The following is an 11695-nucleotide window of genomic DNA, read 5'->3' as shown; positions in this document are numbered from 1 at the left end:
AAAAAAAAAAATAACTGGTGTGGCTAGAATAGAGTGAACAAACTGTAAAATAATGTGAAAGGAGTAGAAAAGAGGTAAAACAGAGGACAGCTCATTTGGGAAGAAATTTCACACCACCAGAAGTCTTTAAGATTGGCCCGAGTACTTCCTTTTCCCTAGAACATATTATTATATCACATTATTACATTTATTACATGATTGCATTTGCTTTGATACGATGAACTTATATACTTTCATTGTCAGCTTCTGAACAATCCAGAAAATCCTCTCCTTTTCAGTTTAAGAAAGGAAATGCAACTATTACCCTATAAGATTGGCCTTTTTCTACCAAGGTAGCAATATATTCTATCCCCTCTTACAACATTGCCTGGCATAGGATAGATTAGCAGTAACAGCATATAATCATACTTCTATTATAACTTAAGGTAGTATTAATAACAGGCATATCCCTCTTTAATTGTTGGCAGCAGCATCACATTCCAAGCTGGCACAGTTTATGAACAAAATGTATCACGTGACTTGCCAAAAGTTACACATTTCATTTGTTGCAAAAACATGAAATTTATGTTCTAAAGGAAATGCACTCAGGGCATATCTAGCTGTGACTTACTTAAGAACATGGACACTTTTTGTTTGCATTTTTTTTTTTAAGCGAGATCATGTAATTAAATATACTATGGCTGTTAGGAAGTCCTCGAGGCCACATGAGAGAGTATACAGCCACTGACTATCTCGACCAATACTCTGCTATGGTTTGCAGTGTGATGACTGGTGGTGGGCATCAAGCTAAATAACATTTCTCGTTTTGTACTGAACCACAGCTTGAGGATTATTTTTGCAGTGATAAAAGTGAATCCACAGAGCATGCTGTGAGCTTTATCTGCAACTAGAAATTCCAGTAATACCACACCAGGACAGAGCTCCTGTCTACTGCACACACCACGGAGTGCTATCACTACTGTGATGTATAGTATGTTGATCTCTAAAGCAGAATCTACCCTAGAGGCAATAAGCATAATAGTTTCATTTTGTAGCATCTCTCTGGAGCCAAATTTTAGCCAGGCCTAATGTGCAATTTTGTAGTCTCAGGTACCGAAAAGTTTGACAAAGTGGTAGGGAATAAAAGAGTTCACATCAAAGCTGATATCTAATGATATAAGCTTTGCCCTGAGGACTTGCTTGCCTTCAAGGGATAACATCAGAGTAATTGGAAGATTTCTGAGGTACTATATACTGTATTGAAAACACGAGACTGATCTACATCAGTATAATGCTGGGTTTTCTAGTCGGTGCACCCTTTTTATAACAGAGTGCACTCACATAAAGCATTGACCTGAGTGCAGGTATTTACTTGCAAATTTTTGTGCTAGATGAAAATTTGCAATTCTGGAAAATTGATACATAAAAGTAATGTAAATTATAATTTTAAAAACGCAGTAAAAGAAAAAAATGCCTCAAGGCTGAGTTGTCCAGTTCTAATGATAAAAGCTTAAATCTGTTTTTTTTTCAGAATTTATCATTTTCACTATTCTTAGACTAAATGAGGTCATTCAAGACTCTAAAATTATGAAAGCAAATAGGATTTCTGTATTGAAAAATAAACTTTCCATCAGCTAAAAATGGCAAATATTTATGACAGTATATAATCATTTATTAATTTAGTAAACATTAAATCCATCACATCAATAAGATGTAAACTCTCAAACTCCTTGAACTAACACAGTAAAGAGCACTTAGGTTTGATCTAAATAATTTTAAAACAGAATGCAAAAAGAAATACCATGTAGGGCGGCACCTGGGGCTCAGTGAGTAGTGCGCCGGCCCCATACACGAAGGGTAGAGGATTTGAACCTCGCCCCAGCCAAACTGCAATAAAAAAATAGCTGGGTGTTGTAGTGGGCACCTGTAGTCCTAGCTACTGGGAGACTGAGGCAAAAGAATCGCTTAATCCCAGGAGTTGGAGGTTGCTGTGAGCTGTGATGCCATAGCACTCTACCAAGGGCGACAAAGTGAGACTCTGTCACTAAAGAAAAAAAAAAAAAGGAAAGAAAGAAAGAAATACCATGTAAATCTATGGCATTCCAATATATATTTTCAAACAAGGGAGTCTGAGATACTTTATGTAAGATGTAGGCACTGAATTAATCATTTAGGCCAAAAGCTAGCCATCCCTAACTCTTGAAGACACACACATTCAGCAAATACACCTATGAAGCACATATAAAACCAGCACGTATTGAAGTGCAAATCACAATTCACAGCAAGAAAGTATTTGTCCTCCCATAGCTTCTGAAACTTACAAAAAGAGTTAAGGCTGCTTCTGAGTTTACCACCTCCTTTTATGCAATATTGCCAGGCTATGTCAATTAGTCGCCTTCACAGTAGAGAGTAATCCACTCATAGGCTTTTTATCTGTTGGGTCATGCCTCAGAATCCTCCTCTTTGCTTTCCTGTTTTTCCTTGAACTGTCTGTTCCTCTTGTATTTGCAAAATCATCTCCTTCCCTTCATTCAGGTCTCAACTCAACTGTCACCTCAACTTATTATCTTCCTTTGCTATCCACCATAAATCTCCACTGCCTCTCTCTCTCCTGGGTGCCCTCTATATCATTATCTTTTAGAAAACTATTTTAAAACCTATGTGAACACTTGAAATTATTTTTAAATTCATTTTATTACTTGATTATTGTATCTACCTTGATGGGATTAACATTTTATTCTTCATTTTTTGTTACTTAAGAATATTATGGGAATACAGATGTTTTGGTTACAAGAGTTGCTTTTGTACAGTAAGAGTCAAAGTTATTTGCTGATCCAGGCAGTGTGCATTGTGCCTGCTAAGTGTGACTTTATCCTTCTTCAACTGCCTCCTCCCACTTGCTTGATTTCTGCTGAGTTTTACTAGTACATGAGCACCTAAGTGTTAACCTAAGAGTTATTCACTAGATTTGATTTTTTTTTCAATTCTTGCAATACTTCATCTAGAAAAATGGTCTTGAGTTCCATCCAAGTTTTTACAAAAGATATTAGTTCACCAATTTTTGTGACTGTGTAATATTCCATGTTGTACATACACCACGTTTTATTAATCTATTCATGTAATAATGGGCATTTGGGTTGATTCCATATCTTTGTGAAATGTCCTGCAATAAACATTCAAGTTTAAGTGTTTTTTTTGATAAAATGATTTTTTTCTCCTCTAGTTAACTACCAGAGAGTGGGATTGCTAAATCAAATGGTAGGTCTACTTTTAGTCTTTGAAATATCTCCATACTATTTTCCATAGAGACTGTACTAGTTTGCAGTCCCACCAAAAGTGAGCAAGAGTTCCTTTCTCTCCACATCCACACTAACGTTCGTCATTGTGGGATTTTTTGATAAAAGCCATTCTTACTGAAGTTAGGTAATATCTCATGCTTTTGATTTGCATTTCCCTAATGATTAGAGACATTGAACATTTTTTCATATGTTTATTGGACATTAATCTATCTTCTTTTGGAAAACGTCCGTTCGTGTCTTTTGCCTACATTTTGGTATAGGGTTATTTGATTCTTTTCTCACTGATTTGCTTGCATTCATCATGAATTCTGGTTATCAGCTCTTTCTTCATATCTGGCATACAAATATTTTCTCCCATTTCATAGGTTGTCAATGAGTTCAATTGATTGTGCTGTGAAGAAACTTTCTAGTTTGGTCAGGTCCAATGTTTATTTTTACTGTTGCTGCCATTGCTTTTAGCTTTTCTTCATAAATTCTTTGCTTAGGTTGATATCTATAAGAATTTTTTCAACATTTCCTTCTAGAATTCTTATTTAAGTCTCTTCCTTCTTTCCTTCCTTCCTTCCTTCCTTCCTTCCTTCTTTCCTTCCTTCCCTCCCTCCCTCCCTCCCTCCCTCCCTCTCTCTCTCTCTCTTTCTTTCTTTCTTTCTTTCCTTTCTTTCTTTCCTTTCTTTTCTTTCTTTTCTCCAGGGCCAGGTTTGAATCCACCACCTCTGGTATATGAGGCCGGTGCCCTACTCCTTTGAGCCATGAGGGCCACCCAAGGTCTTTTGTTTCTTTATTTGCTTCTTGGAAGATCTGTCTTATTCTGTCAATGAGGTGTTGAAATCCTTGGACATTGTGATGCTGCTATTTATCATTCTCTTTATATCAAGTAGGTTTTGCTTTATAAATCTGAACACACTTGTGTTGAGTGCATAATATTTAGGGCTGTTATGTTTTCTTGTTGAATTGTTGAATTTTTCCTTTTACCATTATATAATGATCATATTTGTCTTTCCTTTCTTTTATTCATTTTCAGTCTATGTTCTTGATATGAGAATGGCTATAGCAACTTTAATTTGATTTCCACTTAAATGGAGTAGTAATGCCATCACTGCACTTTGAGTAATCCTTGTGGATGAAAGATGTTTCCTAGAGAAAGAAAATACTAGGCTTGTATTTTTTTTTTGCAATTTTTGGCTGGGACTGGGTTTGAACCTGCCAACTTCAGCATATGGGGCAGGTGCCCTACTCCTTTGATCCACAGGCACCTCCCTTGGTTTGTATTTTTTAATCCATTCAGCCAGGCTTGTGTCCTCAGTAAGGAGTTTAAGCAGTTCACATTTATTGAACGAAATAATAAATGGGGTGTATTTATGTTCATCCTGGTGTGTAGAACTTATTGCTTTGTTTTACATTGTGGGCCATTGTAGTATTTTGGCTTTAACCTTTAGTATTTGGGTAAATGTACACTGGTGGGTGTCTATTGTAGTGATCATTATATTGTTGAGGTCATGCTCCAAGAGTAGCATCTGCTGAGACCTGTGGAAACTGGCGGTGATTAACTAAAGGAATATAGAGTTAGGAGTGATGGTAAAGAAAGAAAAGAAACATAGAGTAGAATTAAAAGTGGGAGTTCAGGGGTTGATTGCCCATTTGTGGGATTCCGGCAATGGCCCAGAGTGTTTGCTCCACTCTAATTTTATTGAAGTCTATTTGCCCAGAGGGGAAGATGAGGGAGGGAACAAAGATATCAGCAGTTTCTCAGATTGATCATATCAGCTTCTAGTATTATTATTATTAACTTTTAGGGTGGCCTTTAGTAATCTGAAATCTGAGCCTTGTATTCGGAGAGCCTCCTGCTTCAGGTCACACACATAGATTTCTTTTCTTTTTCTTTCTTTCTTTCTTTATTTCATTCATTCATTCTTTCTTTCTATTTTTTTTTTTTTTTTTTTTGCAGTTTTTGGCCAGGGCTGGGTTTGAATCCACTACCTCTGGCATATGGAGCCTGCTCTACTCCTTTGAGCCACACAGACACTGCCCAACACACACACAGATTTCTAGGGAGGTGTTAAGTTCCACTAGTTCTCTGTGGAGTAAATGCCACCAGTGTTAATCTCTTTTGAGGGATCAGTGGGAGAGAGGCATTTTCCTCCCATCACCACCACAGAGGATTTTTCTCTGCTATAGGGATATAAGCTCTTCTGCCCATATCTCAGAGCTTGACCTACTCCCTTGGTCTCTACCTCAGGCAAATGCAAATCTCCATAATGGGTATCTGCTTTGTCTGTTTAATGGACAGAAAATGCCCATTAAAGATAGAAGATGTATCTTTTCTTAGGACTTGGCATAGCCTTTTCTATGACCCTCATTCTCCTCAGAGTGCTCAGAGACCTAGTAGGGTGTTTATAAGCTATATCCCCAACAGGCTTGAATTTCAGAAAAGGCAAGAAGCTTGCTAGCAATGGCTAGCTTAAATGAAAACTAGCTGACTTTTATTTGTTCCAATTCACTCAGCTTACTTTTTAGTTTTCCTCTTTTTCTGGGGGTGCTTTCCTTTGCCAAGAATGGTGTCTTCAGTCTCCATTCTCCCAGCATATATAATGCAGACCTGAGTACTTCCCGCAAGGCAGGTCTAATTATGGCAAATTTCCTCAATGTGTGCTTATTTTGAAAAGGCTTAATTTCTCTGTTAAATGTGATTTAGTTTTTCATGATACAAAATTCTAGATTGGCAGTTGTTCTGTTTCAGAAGATTGAAGATGGAGGTCCACTACCTTCTGACTTAAAAGGTTTCTGCTGAACCTTCTGCTGTTATCCTGATAGGTTTTCTTTCATTTCAACTTTGACCACGTTAATTATTATTTGTCTTGCATATGTCCTAATTGCTATGAATCTACCTGGAGTTCGATGACTGTCTTTTATCTGGATATCTGGGTCTCTTATGATACAAGGGAAATTTTCTTCAACAGTACCTTCAAATAAATTTTTCATTCTTTTAGTGCTTTCTTCTTCTTCTTCTGAAATACCTATAATTCATGTTTATTCACTTGTATAGTTCCATACCTTTCTAAGTGTTTTCTCTACCTTATGGTTTTTGTCTCTGCCTCTTTAAATGATTGGATTTAAGGACAAGAGCCTTGTCCTTAAACTATAAGATTCTTTCTTCTCCTTGATTTACTACATTGCTGAAATTTTGTTTGCATTTTGAAAATTGTTGAATAGCTTTTTCATTTCTTTAACTTCTGCTATATCCTTCATAATTTTATCAAGCTCTTTAGTGACATTTTCATTAATTTCTTGAAATATTTTTTGTGCTTCTTTTGTTAACTTTCTCTTAAATTCCATTCATCTAATGTGCCAATCATATTCTAAATTCCATTCCTGTCATCTTGACAATTTCCTTATAGTTAGAAGTCCTCCTGTAGTGCCAGTGTGATCCCTTGAGGTGTTGAGTTGCTTTGATATTTTTATGTAGCCAGGGTTCTTTTGCTGTTTTTTTCTCATCTATAACTTCTTTTCTCAGCTCAGGTCTAATAGGTTTGAAGGTCTCTTAGTTACTTGCTGAAAACTACAGAATAAGTATTCAGTAAACAAGGGTTCAATGAATATATACCTGCACTGCCACCATTATTTTTTAGAACTCTCTCTTCCCAGTCACGTTCATGCATAAAATATCTACTTTTCAAAATACGTGATTGGTAATAGCATCATGTGGAACACTATTTTGTAGGAAACAAATTTGAGAAGGTAAATAAACCAAATAGGAAACTAATGAAGTAATTCTGCACTTTTTTTTTTTTTTTTTTTTTTTTTTTAGCAAAATGAGGTATTACACAGCAGATTAGTGGAGGAATTTTGCCATCAATCATATTAAGTTTGAATTTCAATTTTATCTGATTTATGATTTAAAAAAATTGTCCTCTTTGAAACTCTGACTCTCATCTAAAAAACTAAAAATGTATAATAATATATTTTCCAACTGTGAAAATCAAATTAATGACTTTATGTGAAAGCAAACATCAAAAAGCTCTCTGATATATAGTGGATATTCAATAAATATGTCCTTCTTTCCCCTTTTGTTTTATTCCCTTAGGCTAATCAAAATTCCAAACTGAACTAGAATCAGAATTCTAATTTGCATTAGACCTACAGGGTGATGACTAATAGGCCTGAAGGTAAACCATTTTGCCTTGGGCCTCCCAGATAAGTATCATTTTTGATGACTGTCTTAGTTCTGCTGGAGTTATAAATGCAACTGTTGAGAGAAAATGTTCTATTAAATTAATGTCTTCATCTTAATTTAAGGAAGCTAATTGAATTGTGAAAAATAAAGAAAGCCACTGTTTGACTGTCTTTGGCTTAAAAAATATAACACAAGTATAAAAACAGAGAAATCATCAATATCTTTGAGAATCCCAAATGTATTTTTACATGATATACTGTGTTTTAATTATTTTATAGTCTTCCATATGTTTGAATATGTTCTCCTTCTTAATTTAAATTAATATTTTTATATGTTTGCTCTCTTTTTTTTAATCTCAAAATACATTGATATCATTGTTCATATTAAAGAATTAGGTTTTGGAGTTATTTCTCAAATATATTTACTTCTTTATTTTATTAATTTTGGTTTTTGTATTTCTTTTTCCCCTTTTCTTTTTTTTTTACTGTTTCATTTTTTTTTCAAATTTCTTAAGTACTGAGACCTTTAATAATGTCCATCTATGTTGATTAATTGGCTTTATCCAAAATTTCTTATAAATCTTATAGCCAGAAGTAGTTTTGCAACTTAGAGGGAGTGCTTACTGAAATTAGTCTCCTACTGTTACCAGAATTTTTTCCTCAGTAGGTCGTTGGTCTTAGGGATTTGAAGAATGAACCCATGGACCACAGATAAGTAGTAAGACAGGATTTTATTAGACAGAAAGGAATACAGAAGAAGTAAAAAGCACCAGAGCTTCTGGCAAAGGGAGAGACCTAAATTGGAAGTCTCTCACACGGGCTCTTTGTCTAGGGGTATATATCACACTTTTGGTCAGGATTTGGTGGGGAGAAAAACATGTTTTCAAACTTAATGAGTGCATTAACAAATGAATGAACTACAGTCCCTCCTCCATTAGGGCAAAGTTATCTCAAGGAAGGGATTAGGGTGTGTGTTCCCTCTCAAAGTGGAACTACCCAAAAGGTTTTGGGATGCTTGTTCATGACCTTGCTAGAACCCAGAGGGTATGGCCTGGAAAGGGCAGCCTGTTTGTGCCTAGAAATGGGGGTCTGATTTGTGAGCTCACCTAGGCCTAGAGATTGGGGGAATCCCTGTTCAGCCCTGAGTGGGGGGAATCCTGCATCACTATCTTTCCACAGAAACTGGTAGATCGAGAGTCTATCTTTGTTCAATACATTGCTAAGAGATGGCCTTTGAGAAAGACTTTTCTGGGTTGTAAATCTGGTAAGAGTATTGTTTAGCTTTTGCAAAAATTTCCATACATTTCAAAGAGACAGTGAAAGAAATTACAAGTTTTCTAAACTAAAACATTCAAGGAAAAATAAGTATGTTCTACTAGATTATCTTACTCTAACTCCCTCTCTAAATCAGCTTTAAAATAAGGACAAATTTCACATGTTCTCACTCATATTGATACAGGTTTCTCCTACTCAGGGATGGCACGGGCCCCTCCTTTCTCTAGGTCCAGGCGAGCTCAGTAATCAGACCCCCATCTCCAGGCACAAATAGGCTGCCATTTCCAGGGCACATCCTTTGGACTCTAGCAAGGTCATGAAGGAAACAGCCTGAGTCATTTAGGGGTAGTTCCACCTTGAGTAGGGAGCACACACCCTGATCCCTTCTCAGAGACAAAAACTGTAAGGACCTGATAACCTTGCCCTAGTAGAGGAGTGACTACATTCATTCATTTGTTAATACATTCATTTTAACTTTGAAAAGATGTTTCTCTATCTACCAATTCCTGGCCAAAATGTAATATAGACCCCTAGACAAAGAGGCCAAGAAAGATTTTCTGACTTGGGGCTTCCCCTTTGCCAAATATTCTGATGCTTTTTACTCTTTTTGTATTCCTTTCTGTCTAATAAAAATCCTGTCTTACCACTGATCTGTAGTCTGTGAGTTTATTCTTTGGATCTCCGAAACAAGGACCTACTGAGGAAGAAATTCTGGTATCAATATGTGGGTATTAAAATTTTTTTAAAATTACACTTATGGACTCGGGGCCTGTGGTTCAAGTGGCTAAGGTACCAGCCACATACACCCTAGGTGGCAGGTTCGAATCCAGCCTGGGCCCACCAAAACTGTTGCAGGAAGACAAGGCCCAACAGAGAGAAAGAACACCCAAACATCACGTTTATAAGAGGAAGGGCTTTATTCATTGCCTGGGAGTTTACGGCATAGAAGATTACCAAATGGTCATGCTCCCCAACTGACTTGGTCTTTCCCTTTTTATAGATAGTCAAAAAGTTCCACCCCACAAGTACCCTTCTCATTGGCCAGTTTGAATCAAGCAGGAGATGCTAGTCCAGCTTACAGAACCACAGGATTTCACAGAACTTGGAAATTTCCAGGTTCCAGGAAGTCAAGCTCACAAATTCCCAAGAGCTGAGTCACCATGGAGAGGACCCTGTAGGTGCATCCCTGTGGTCTCCTTGAGAAGAGATCCCTCAGATCTCACCCCTCTCGGGCATCCTCTCTCAAAACATCAATGACGGCTGCAACCAAAAAATAGCCAGGCCTTGTGGCAGGCACCTCTGGTCTCAGCTACTTGGGAGGCTGAGGCAAGAAAATCGCTTAAGCCCAAGAGTTTGAGGTTGCTATGAGCTGTGATGCCACGGCACTCTACCCAGGGGGACAGCTTGAGGTTCTGTCTCAAAATAAATAAATAAATAAATAAATTACACTTATGGAGATACAGAGTAGATTGATGGTTACCAGAGGCTAGGAAGGGTAGCAGGAGAGGAGACAAAGTGAGAATGGTTATTATGTATAAAAATAGAAAGAATAAATAAGATCTAATATTTCACAGCAAAGTAGGGCAATTGTAGATAATAATAATTTAGTGGATATTTTAAAATAACTAAGAAAGTGGGATAGAAATGTTCTTGACACAAACAAATAAATATTGAGGTGATGGTTACTTCAGTTATTCTTTTTTTTTTATTCACTGAAGTCAGTTACTCTTATTTGATTATTACACATTGTTTGCTTGTATCAAAATATCTCAAGTACTCCATAATTTAAAGAGTAGAGGTTCAGTCCCTTCTATTATTTTCAATCAGGAGAATTAAGCCTTTTATTTTAAATTTGTATTTGCAGTTATGAAACAGTTTGTAGAAGTTAGGGCTCCTTCTAAGATGCAGCTTTGGCAGAGGACTTGTTTGCCACCTCCAAACTCCTGCATTTCCAGCGTGAGGTGAAGAATATTAATGGGATTGAAACTGCCCTTACAAACTGATGAAGGGATGCAAGGCCAGAACTAAAGTAAGGGCTCAAAAATTCTGAAAAGGAGCAAGCTTAGCTAGTATGATGACAATAATCAGCTTCATTTGCTTGATAAAAGTCACTGTTCTGTTTGCTTTCAGCTGGTGCTTATAAAGAGTCTTAGCTTTTCTCATGTAGCTGGTAAATGTAAAGATTATTAGCTTTTCTCCATAGATAACATCACCTTTGGAACCTTAAAAGTAGTTTCTAAGATAGTGTGTAGGCCCTGTATTCAACTGGATTGGCTAAGCTACCCAGATCAGTGGCTCACACCAACAAACCAACTCAACTGGAATTATGCAGCAAAAGGAGATGATTTCTAGACCCCTATAATTTTGCCCCAAACTTAGCTGAGTAGTAAACCTAATTAACTTATCCATTGACAGTCAAACTATCCTTAAAAGCCCTGTCTCTCCTATTCTCACTGAGGCAAATTTGAGAAATTTCTCCTGTCTCCCCACTTGGCACATTGCAAAGTAAACTTTCTCTGCTGTCAACCCTGCTGTCTCTGTATGTTGGCTTCTTAGGCAGCAAGCAAATGAAACCTGGCTAAGCAGCAATAGAATTACAGCTAAGGAACAAAGTAGCATTTATTCACTGGAACTTCAGTCTTCCCAACATTACTGAAATTGATGCAGCAAAAGAGGAAATGTGCTACCTGCATGTATCACTGTGGTGGAAAAGATCAGAAATGTTCTTAAAAGAGTTACCTGGCTCAGCGCCTGTGGCTCAAGTGGCTAAGGCACCAGCCTCATACACCTAAAGTGGCAGGTTCGAATCCAGCTCGGGCCAGCCAAACAATAATGATGGCTGCAAACAAAAAATAGCCAGGCATTGTGGCAGACGCCTGTGGTCCCAGCTACTTGGGAGGCTGAGGCAGGATACTTACTTGAGCCCAGGAGTTGGAGGTTGCTGTGAGCTGTGATGCCACAGCACTCCACCC

Source organism: Otolemur garnettii, unplaced genomic scaffold (genome assembly GCF_000181295.1).
Source record: "Otolemur garnettii isolate 467f Iridium unplaced genomic scaffold, OtoGar3 scaffold00169, whole genome shotgun sequence".
NCBI lineage: Eukaryota > Metazoa > Chordata > Mammalia > Primates > Galagidae > Otolemur > Otolemur garnettii.
Note: the sequence above shows the minus strand (reverse complement) of the source record.